This window comes from Nicotiana tabacum, chromosome 7 (genome assembly GCF_000715075.1).
Source record: "Nicotiana tabacum cultivar K326 chromosome 7, ASM71507v2, whole genome shotgun sequence".
Lineage (NCBI taxonomy): Eukaryota > Viridiplantae > Streptophyta > Magnoliopsida > Solanales > Solanaceae > Nicotiana > Nicotiana tabacum.
The window spans coordinates 23,323,187-23,335,098 of NC_134086.1; the positions used below are offsets into that span (position 1 = coordinate 23,323,187).

Genomic DNA, 11,912 nt, shown 5'->3' on the forward strand with positions numbered 1-11,912 from the left:
ACCCTAAACTGAGCTTTTCCATGCAATCAACATTAGGGTTTTAAACCCTAAACTGAATTTTCCTTTTAGTCAGCATTAGGGTTTTAAACCCTAAACTGAAATTTTTCCTTTCAGCCAACATTAAGGTTTTAAACCCTAAACTGAGCTTTTCATTGCAATCAGCATTAGGGTTTTAAACCCTAAACTGAATTTTCCTTTTAATCAGCATTAGGGTTTTAAACCCTAAACTGAATTTTCCTTTTAGTCAGCATTAGGGTTTTAAACCCTAAACTGAATTCTTCCTTTGTTCGGCGTTAGGGTTTTAAACCCTAAACTGAACCTTTCCCCAGCTGGTCGGTATTAGGGCTCCAACCCTGAACTGAGCATGCATATCCTCTTTCATCAATTTTACGAACTTCCTGGTGAATAATTAACGAAATTTTCCTAGTGACACTGGGGCAGAAAATTTCGTTCGTTTGTTTTCTCCCGCAGGTCTGACCTCGAGCCACATGGATTGAAATGACCCACGAGATGAATCCCAGTTCGGAATCAAAGAAGAAAAAAGAAAAAAGAGAAGATGTCCCGAGATATCGGAGTAAATGCAAGGAGGATTGACTCCAACGTTTAATTAAGGGCCTGAACCCTGCCAATCGCGTCTCACTCAGTATCCTAGAGGTTAAACAAGTCGCCGCAACTCGCAAGCATCAAGATTCAGATCGGAGTCTACAAGCAGAATCAGCTAAGTCCCAAGATCAAGTCGTAAAATAATCATAGATAGGAATCTTGTAGCTAGCAGTTGACATGCATATAAGTAGTTAGTTCAGTTTCCAATTTTCGTTTGGTTGTAATAAGGCGGTCAGTGACGTAGCAGTGACAACAGCAGCAGCAGTAGCAGCAAGCATTGCAGTCCCATGGTAGTCCCAGCTACCAAAACTTCTCGAACTACATTGACCTGATTCCTGTTTAGCCCAGGATATGTAGGAAATCTTTGAAGCAAGATTCGGTCAGATCTTTCAAAAAGAAAAAAAAACATGCTTCATACGGAGTAGTCCATAGGCAAAAATCGCTCATACACACTCACTTTATCTTTGCACGAAAACTCTTCGTGTTTCCGAACAAAGAGGGGCAGCTGTGAGCATGTGATTTTTGTTTCGCACGACAATCGCTCAAAAAAAAAAATAATTGGCCCTGCTGTACAATTTTCAGATTTCTGTGCGGCACTTTGTTGATTTATTTGTGACTTTTGCTCATTTTTATTTTTTCTTAGTTATTTATTTAAAATACAAAATGTGTGTCAGGCGTAATTCAAACCGTAATCCGGTCGTTAAAAAAAAGAAAAGCATAAACAAGCATCTTTGTCCGTGATTTTGTTTTGTTTAATTTTACCTGTTTTGAATTATTTTAATATGTGTGCAAATAATTGTACTAGGTGTTTATTTTTAATTTGATTTTACTTATTTTTGTATTTTTATAATAAAAGAAAAGAAAAAAAAATAAGAAAAGGTCCCTTCCCTTCCGGACTTGGGCCAATTTGTTAAAATTGGCCCAAACAAACAGCCCAAAACCCAGGCCTGCCCGGTCCAACACCACCTGATACCCAGGACGTCCAAACGACGACGTTTTAGTCCAGTGTGATCTGGGCCGTTGATCTCAGATTGATCAACGGCCAAGATCACTTCCCCACAACCCACTGAGGAACCCGACCCGTTTACACCCGGACCGAACCCAAACCCTCAACACTTGAAACGACACCGTTCCACTTAACCATCAGATCCAGACCGTAGATCTAAATTGATCTAACGGTCGAGATCCGTCCACCCACTAACTATATAAGTTCATAACCTTACCCTGCCCCCTATCCAATACCCCAGCCTTCGTCTCCACAGACCAGACCCCTAAACCCTAGCCGCCCCTGTATACTTTCGCCATGAAAGCCGGCGGCATGGACGCCGGTGACCTTCCCCTTAACACCCTAGAACCCCCTTGCCATCCTGAACATGGATCTGTTAACCATGTAGTTCGAATCCCTCCTCACCTTCTCGAATCTTCATTTGAAGATTCGAGTCAAAACTCGATCTACACAGTTTAACCCCAGCTTCACACCAGACACTCCCCAGACCCCCCTCGTGACCAAACCATACTTGGTTTGGTCCGAATCTGACCAGGGAAGCATGAATCCCGGATCTGAGTTTTGGAAATTTTTGTAGTTCTTCGTCACTGGTTCATACCGGTTCAACCGAAGAGATTAAGGTCTAATGGACTTTAATCAAAGTGTTTCTCATCTGATAAATACTTCGATTAAAGTCCATTCAGCCTTAAGAAAGTCTGACCGAGTCCGAGTTAAGGCTTTGATCTTTTGCGGTTTAAGGTGAGTTTCTTTCTTTTCTTAGTTTGTTTTGTTTCGTTTGATTGTTGTAAGGGTCTGCTCATGTCCTGTTTGTGTCCTTGACTTCTATCGACTGTGCTTCAACCACTTTGCCTGAACCTCTGTTGTTTGCCTAAATCCCCCCCTCCTATTCTGATAAGGCATGATGTATTTGTTGTGCAATAGGTTTGAATTTCAAGTTTGTACTGATTAGCTGATTCCTCGAAGTACAGTTTTGTTTAATCAGTATAAGTCGAGTCATGTGTCCTATACTTTTGAATGTCTGATTTTTGGCTACGATTGTGTATGTTAATGCTAATATAGTCGAGTCGATATGTGTCGTCAATTAGTTTCAACTGTCCAAACAATAACAAATCGACTTACTTCTGCTGAACATTTGCCTGAATCAATTAAGAACCAGTTTTGCTTACTTATAGCTATTGATTTGGATCAGTAATGTAAAAGGGATGTTTGGTTTAAACTCTGAATTGGAGGGCATGAGCACTCGTGCACAGCATGTGCATTGGTGCACCTCATGTGCCTTGTGCACAGCCTGTTTCCCTGCATAAAAAGGCTTTTGATTTTAAAAAAATGGTTTGACAGCATATACTGTCAGATACATTCTACTGCCCATACTTTGCTTTAGTTTAAAGAAGTATTAAACCTTTTAAAAATTAAATCTGCCAGGGAATGTTGATGGGGTTTAATACTTAATTAGCTAAAGTTGGAATTGAAAATGGAAGGCACATGGGAGGGGTATTGGTGATAATCTATCAGGCTGTAAAAGGGGTAATATGAAGGCTTATAAAAGGGAGGACAGACAGAGATAAAAGGGGGATCTGAAAAAATAGAGAGAGAAAAATACAGACACTGTGAGGAGTTTTGAAAGAGAGAGCTGATAGAGATACACAGAAAAAAGCATACAGAAATAGAGAGAGACACTGAGAGGGAACATCTGAGAGTTTCAAATTCTGAAAACAGAAACTAGAAAAGATTTCTCTTTGATAACCCAAATAGACTTCAAATTGAGGACTGACATTAGAACTTGAAAAGAAAGGAGATAGGGAAAGGGATATCACAAAATCAGGAATTGTCTTCTTCTTACTGTGTGTTCGATTCTCATTTTGTTCAAACTGTCCAAGTTAGTCCTGTTTTCCTTCAAGTGTCAGTTAAGTCTATTGTTTGGATTTGTGTGTTTTGCTGCTCCTGGAATTGGATTGCCTGATTCTCCGACTCCATACTATCGGGAATTTGTCTCATTCTGCCTTTTCTCCATTGGCTTATTGGCCTCTTGCACTGGGATTTCTGTTCTATTGGTACCTGCTGTTACTGCTGCTGTTTGGTATCGCTTCTATTGCCTTACTGACCCCTCGCTTCTTCTGTTGTATCCAATATCCAGGTACATACTAAGACTCGCATTTGATGTAACAATGAAAGCATGAATCAAAAGATCTGAAGGAGTTATAATCACCTGTTGTATTGCTTACGAATTTTTTTTAATGTTGTTAAGATATGCAGTTTCTTGGTCTGTTAGCCTAATGGAGACAGATTAGTAAGGTTGTACTTAATTAAAGCTTATGCCAATTGGAAACTGTGACATTTTATTCGTTTAGGAGTACACAAGATGTAAATACAATCCGTGAAATATGCGGAGCCATTTAATACAATTGCTAACTCAAACTCGCTCTTTCAGTATGTTTCGAATATGTAAGGACAAATAATTGTTTAGATCTAGCTAAAGACAATACAGTTTCAAACTCTTGAGTTTCAGTTTTCATGAAGCAGTTTATAGGATGAATTTCAAATATCATTAGTCGCATTTCCTAATAAGCAATTTTAATTAATCTTGTCTGAATAAGTTGAAGTTAGGGAGCTCTTGTAACAGTCGTAGCATTTCACCAATCTCATATACATTTCTCTTATCAAGTTCAAAGCATGTTTTCATGAGGTACAATGTTTCTTCATTCCGTAAATAATTAATCGGGCGATTAGCTAAAATCTGGATTTGGCCAAACACATAGTTAAAATAGCACGCATCTTTTCTTCTATTTTTAAGAGATAAACACATTAGAAATGTAGTCGCTTCAGGATGTTCCTTCTAAAATAATGAGACGAGCCTCGCCAAATAAAAATACAAATTGCGGGGCCCTCAATAATTGACCATGATAAATATTTAGAGTTTGGAACGGACTGTTTAGTGAATTCCACTGCCTTCCCCAAAGATAATAACGCATTCAGATTCTTTAGGCGCGATTTTAAGTAAATTATATTCTTAAAAATCGGGTGCACATTGATGTGACCCAAATCCAAGTCTCAACGGAGTCAAAATGTGTTAACAACCACGGGTGCATTGATTGCGACGTAGTTCGAGATGCATTTTCACGACGTTGCAATTCTATAAAAATAAATGATAATAATAAAAGCGGTTTAAACTTAATAAAAGCACATAAGTCATAACATGTATTTAAATCAGATATTTAGCCATTATAACAATTTAAGCGACCGTGCTAGAACCACGGGATTCGAGGGTGCCTAACACCTTCCCTCGGGTCAACAGAATTCCTTACTTAGAATTTCTGGTTCGCAGACTTCATTTGGAAAAGTCGAAAATTTCCTCGATGTGGGATTCAAGATAAACCGGTGACTTGGGACACCAAAAGCCAAACCTTTCCCAAGTGGCGACTCTGAATTAAATAAATAATCCCATTTCGAATATCGTCACTTAAATTGGAAAAAACTCCACCCGCGCATCTTACCCCTCGGGGCGGGCGCGCAAAAAGGAGGTGTGACACGGTCGTTGCAAATATAATCCGGTTTACAAGTCCGGAGTCGAATCCCACAGAGAACTAAGGTTTAGCTACAACTGTTCACTATCACCAAGAAGACAAGCTTGAACAATTTCTAACTTATAGATATTTAGATTCTTGTGTTTAACTAATTAACTAACAAATTAAAATACTCAATTAACAACTAAATATACTAAGGGTTAGAGACAAGATTAAGGAGGTCTAGAGTTATGATTTCCCCAATTGTCGGAATCTTTCTCGCTATGTCTTTTATAATTTCGCCTAAGTATTCTCTACCGATCATGAGCACTCTTATTACCGTAAATCTCTCCCGAGTAATTATGACAATTTACTAGACGCACTCTCCCGAGCTACGCTAGCTGACTTTTAATACAGCTCACTTCAGATCGCACCCAAGGCTTCGTTATCCCTAATCCCACCTTTAAACCCTCGGTTATTGATCCCTCATATACTTTGGGAGTGGTGTTGTTCAACAATTACCTAAATATGCACTCTCTCTTGAGTTATGCATACTAAATAGGCACAGCTAATTGAGAGCTCTTCAATTAACTACAATAAGAACGTAGTTGAACAAATAGAGATTATACTACGGCTCAATTATATAAAAATATAACAAGAATTTATCCTACAAAAGGTTCCATCAAAACCCTAGATAACAAATTAGCTATTCATAATAGTATGTAAAACTACAATACTAAAAGTCATAACCAACAATGAAAAATAGGAAGAGGAAAGAAAAAACTTGTAGAAGAATTCCCAAGCCTTGCTCCTATTGTGTCTCTGCCTCCTTAGGTCAAATCTATGTCAAAAATATGTCCAATTCCTTTTCTTGGCTGTCTTCCTTGGTTTAATATAGGGTTTAGGGCTTAAAACCCGTATTTTACACTTTTGTCCCTGAAATTTACGCATCCTGCCGCGGTTCCACCGCGGTTACGCCGGAACACCCTCTCAGGTTCTTCATTTGTCCGCGACTGCCTTCTGCCGCGGTTCTGCCGCGGTCCTACCGTAATCGCGGTTTTTCACCCTGTTCCATTTGGAATTTGGAAAAACGTAAAACATGAAAGTTGTAGCCCTTTGAGTTATCTTTCCAACCATATATTATGGGGCCCAAATGGAGTTCTGAAAAAAGGTTATGTCTATTTTACTAGACAGTACGCAATATGCCTCTTCGAGTTTTTGTTTTGTTGTTTTATCATCCGTTGATCCCCGAGCGCGATCCCGGCTTAATTCCTTGAGCTCTTACTCAGACTTCAAAGCTCCAAACCACTTAAATTCATTCCATAATATCTATATAGCTCGGAATCACACCTACAAGGCATAAAACACACAATTAGTGCAAAACACTAGCGATTAAAGCGCAAACTCAACTAAAGTGCAGTAGATTAGAATGTAATAATCGACTAAAATACGTAATTATAGCCTATCATCATCTCTTATAGAAGGAAGATGGAGGATTTACCATAAGTATTTACAGGGAAATTATTGTGATAATCTTAGTTCTAATTTCATTTTCCTGCATTGACTTTGAAAAAATTACAGAATTACAAATAACAACTAATATACAGTAATACAATAATATCAATTTCTATTAATCCATTAAAAAAATTATTTGTCGTTATAATGTAATTTTGGTATAATAAACTATCCTTTACACTTAACCATCCTAAAAGAGCAACATCTCCTCTCTCCCACAAAATAAATACAAAAGAAAAAAAAGCATTTTTCTGGCAATGTTTAGACTTTAGAGAAAAGTTAATAGAGCGTATCTAAAATAGCATGTTACTAAATAAAAAAAGAATAAAAGGAAAATAAATGTGTAAAAAAGAAAAAAATTAAGTTACTTTCAACTTTTGTTTGTATTAGCATGAAAATGGTATTATTTACTTTAACAGAATTACCATATTATCACGAGTCGAATCTATAAGTGAAGATAAGCGATATGCCTAGAATAAATTCTTCGTTCAATCGCTAAAATTGGTGAGTATAATTCATCAATCACCAAATTCGCGAGTATAATTCAATATTCTCTCCTCGTTATGAATAATGACTCACCTTGCTTTGCTCCAGTGTCCTATATGTCATCAAATCATTCACAGCTATAGAGAATTCATGAATCATGTTCTAGCACATCCAATAGACGGGCATGAAGAAGAGATATACATAACAGAAAGTTCAAGTCACGGACCTCTTGTATCGTCATTTAGATCTTGTCAACCAACGCGATACACAAGAGTCGTGACAAATGAACGCACTATGTTTCAACCACCACCACCGCCATATCGTCCCAGTTCAATTAGAAGTAACCGGTTAAACCAACAACAACAAATGCTTCAGTTCACAAGAAGGGTTCAGATTCCCTCCTTATTTCCCCCCTTCTATTTTTCGCAAAACCCTAACCTTTTGAGTGGAGTTTTTTTTAGTTGCTAATATTTCTAAGCCTGATGAGAGACAAAGTAGTACTCTAAGACCTTTTGTTGCCAAGTCCAAATCGATAGTTGAATCCAAAATATAGCATCTTGATATAACACTCCTAAAGAAGAATCCATCGTTTTGAAGCGACAAAATGGAGGTCTATTCTGCCTATGGAGGTCGCAAATCTGAACTTCTAGAGAACATAGCTTTTTCTTCTATCGCTAGGTCCCATTTCGCTGGTAAAGGTCGCCGATCTGGGCTGCCAAAGAACTCATTGTTTTCTTGCACAACTAGGTCTATTATCGAGCAAAGCCAACCCCATTTCACATTTAGTTCCTTTCGGGTTAGTGATTTTCATATGTACTGCAATTTTCTTTTTGGGGGTTTCTTCTAATTTGTTCAATTTTATCTCATCTAAATAGTTAGTAGACTTGCTGGATTATCTCTTCCTACTCTGTGTGTAAAATGATTTTGAATACTCAATTTTCTATTAGTGAGTTGTTGGCTTGGTTGTATGCTAAAATTGTGCTTACCCACATCTGTCATGCATATTAACTATTCGACGAAATGCCGACCCATTAGCAGTGGTTACTCAAATCTTATTTTTTGCTTGAATGTATCTCGATTTACAAATATTGATAGGTAAGCCTGAATGCAATCTTGATGCTCTGTTCTCTTTATATGTTAATCTATTAGGAAGAAGAGATATTGACGAATATTAAGCTTTAGTGACCTTATTTCATTCATGGTTGACCAAATAAGATATTATTAGTTATAGTTCATTTGGAAGTTGTACTCTTTTTAGTCTTTTAATTATCTAATTTGTGGCTATACCATCTTTTCATTCGGAAAAAACACAAGAGTAATTCCTTTTTTGGAAATGGAATATGTCATTAGTCATCTAGAAATAGAAATTAGAATTGCATATTGCAATTGCTACTGAAAGTTTAAAGATTTGTCAAAGTCGAAGTTTACTTTGATGCTTTTTTAAACTTTGAAAGATTAAAAAATTTACACTTATTATGAGTATATGACAAAGAGAAAAGATGAGTTCTATCTATTGGGGTAATGTCTAAAGGTTTAACTTTATTTTTCTCAGATTTGAACAAGGAGGCTTGAAATGGTCCTTTTTTTTCTGTTGAAATGGTGTGATTTACCTTTTCACTTCATTCATATAAGTTTGATTGAGCTCAGATATCTTCTCAATCATATTTGATTTTCTGAATTGTAATCGATTTGCTTGGAATCATAAGGATTTGCTTGTTCCTAAATCCTAGTTACAATTACATGCAGCCTAATAGAAAGTAATACGGAAAGGAGCATTTTGTGGACATTATGGCCGGGGACTTATGATAAATTTAAAAAGTCTTGTTTCTAACTTGTAGTTTATTGTATATTTTTGTGTACAACATCATTGGCAATAGTGGAATCAAATGCTATCGAATTTGTGCTAAGGCTTTTTGGTAGCAAACGGGCACAACCAGTAGTGCAAGAATCTGCAGCTAAGGGCATTTTACTAAGGTTACCTGCTGGCCATTTGCATAGGTTTGGATTCAAGATTATCTCGAAGGTACTATACTACTATCTCCTTTGTTTTTCTAATTTTGGGTCTATCTCATTGTTCCTTTATTTTGTAGAATTGGTAATTTGTAGTTTCTGTTTAAGGTTCACTACTTCTATTAATTTAATTAATATATAAATGCTTAAAATCGCTAAAAATATCATTCTCGAAAAACTAGTTGATTGTTTTGGTATAACACAAATAGAATCTGTATGTGTTCTTCACTGTGGATCTTAATGTGTTGTCCTCGTTGTGAAGTGAAGGAAATTTATGGTTGATTTATATTGTTTTGCGTGAATTTGTAGTTGTTCATTAATAAGTTAAAAATTACCAGTCACTGCTTTGCAAAGTTTCCGAGCCTTCAGCTTAAAACTTGAACAAAAGCTTCCACTTACATATTTTTAGAAATATCCTTGAAAGCTCGGGAGCAAAATCATTTAGAGTAGAAAAGGTCAGTAAAAGTAAAAATCTAGACCTTTAAGAGCACCACTACATCCAATATTTTCAGTGAATCCTCAAGCAAACACAGTTCATGAAGCTGAAAAATTGATTGTTTAACACACTATGTTGTAAACCATCTATGAAAACTCATATTTTCAGCAGAAGCCACAAAAAGGGCCGGAACACATTATTTTCCGCTTATTTTAACTTTGATTGTTATCTTTACATATTTATTGCAGTTTCTCGATACTACGCATTAAATTTTTTTAGGCGAAACTGTCTAGTTTGTAAGTTCATCTCTAGGAACCTTCCATTGACATCTTTGATGCTATTTAAACATTACTAAACTGCGTTTCCTACTTTCCTATACTTATTAATTTAACTTGATATTGAGCCCTCAGAAATCATGAAAAGTACGCCTATCATGATAATGACGAAATATAGTACCACACGGTAGTGCTATAATTTCCCTCATATTTCTTCTTTAACTTTAGGTTCAGGAAAAAATATATTGGGGAGGAGTAACTTACATGTAAATGTATAATAGTGATAAGTTAAAATTTTCAGCGAAAGCTAATAGCAGGTAGTGATGCATATGGTATTACAATTTTACAGAACCATACTTTACAAATTAGAGGGAATAATTTTGTTGTTACGTTCTCAATTTTTTGCCTACTATATTATCTAGCAAGTTGAATCAAAGAATTCTAACATGGGAATTGAATTCAACTCTTTGCAACGCTTTTATTCTAAATTTGTGATAAGAATATGCTAAATTTAATCGCTAGAAATTATTTATTGAGACTAATTGATGGATATGAATATGCGAAATTGGATATGAAACTATCCATGTGAGTTTGTTAGGTTTTGATTTTCTGTTTGAAACCATGAGATTTTCCTTGTTTGATCTTTGATATCGATATTCGATGTTGCTGTCTTGGTTATTCTGAAAATCGTTTCGCTGCTCCTTTTTTCTTTCTCTAGTAATATTTTTGATAAGCACATTCTTTTACTTCTATCCGATTATGCTTGTGCTGCTTTCACTTAAAATGAAAGGGACTATGGATAGAAGACATGGAAGCACCTAATACGATGAACTTATAAGTTTGTATTTATGGTCCAATTGAAATCAGAGTTGCGGCTCGTGGCTGCTGTTTTTTCCCTTCTTCTTCTACTTCACTGCTACTAGTTTTTTGCGTCTTTCACTTGCTTGTTGCTGCTGCTGCTGTTTTTCCTTCTTTTAATGCTTTTTCTTTGTCGAAAAAGCTGTGCATACTTAGCTCGTTGCTGCTGTTTTCCCCCTTCATTTTCTACTTCACTGCTGCTATGTTTTGCGTCTTTCACTTGCTTGCTGCTGCTGCTATTTTTCCTTCTTTTACCCAATTATGGCTTAGGTACTCTGTCATATTTCTTATTACAGGAAAGTGTTTAGGACGTTAGATCATCATGTTCTATTTAGTACCATAAATATTAAACAAATCTAGACTTCTTATAGCATAATGATGTTTTGAGCAGGTTAAAATTTTTGGGATAGTCGTATTTACAAAGGAAACTCTGCCGAAAATTCTAGGAATTTAGAGAGTTGGAAAATTTGTCATTCAATTATCTTAAAAAAAATTGTTTAATTATTTCTGATTGTCTTTTGTAGGTGCAACGATTGCGGACGAAAGCACTGAAGAAGACCTTACTTGAAAGTTGTTGATCGTTGTTAAACTTTCTATTATCATGTTCAATATTTTAGTTTAAAACTTTTTGTATGCAAACTGATCTATTTTGACTTTTGAATTGTTGATCAAACAATGTATTCATATTTTGTTTTTGTATATGGATAAAGCTAGTTGAATATTTTATTTTATTTCGTGGTTTATATAATTTATGGTGTATTAAATTACATTGCATTGGAAAATATTCCTCATTTTGCTTCAATAAATATCAAAAATGATAATTGTGAATTGTTGCAATAGAGAATATAACCGTTCCAATAGACCTAAAAATAATAACAGCAGCCCCTAATAACTGTTGCAATATGTTGCAATAGCCGTTGAAATAGGATAATGATAATTGTTTCAATATATCACAAAACCGTTGCAATATACATGAAAACAGTCGCAATAGACTAAGAAAATCTCTGGTATAATGGCACCACAACGGTTTAAAACCGTTCCCAAAGATGGAACAATGGTAGTAGTTCCACAACCATTACAATATCCCTCTGTGGAGACGGTTTTGAAACCGTTACAAATAACCGTTTCAATTGACCTATTGTAACGCCAGATCCTAAAACGGTTCCGAATTCGTCTCAGTATCCCTATAGGGACGGTTAATGTATCTATTGCCACGGTTTTAG

The 11,912-nt window shown here is 36.1% G+C and overlaps 1 long non-coding RNA gene across 1 annotated transcript; it reads left to right on the top strand.

The window, feature by feature from the left end:
• Window positions 1–7,386: 7,386 nt before the first annotated feature.
• On the top strand, window positions 7,387–11,420 carry LOC107810657 (uncharacterized). The gene is made up of 3 exons (XR_001653707.2): window positions 7,387–7,906; window positions 8,988–9,133; window positions 11,214–11,420. It is a non-coding gene; the product is annotated as an uncharacterized LOC107810657 (long non-coding RNA).
• The last annotated feature ends 492 nt before the right edge of the window (window positions 11,421–11,912 follow it).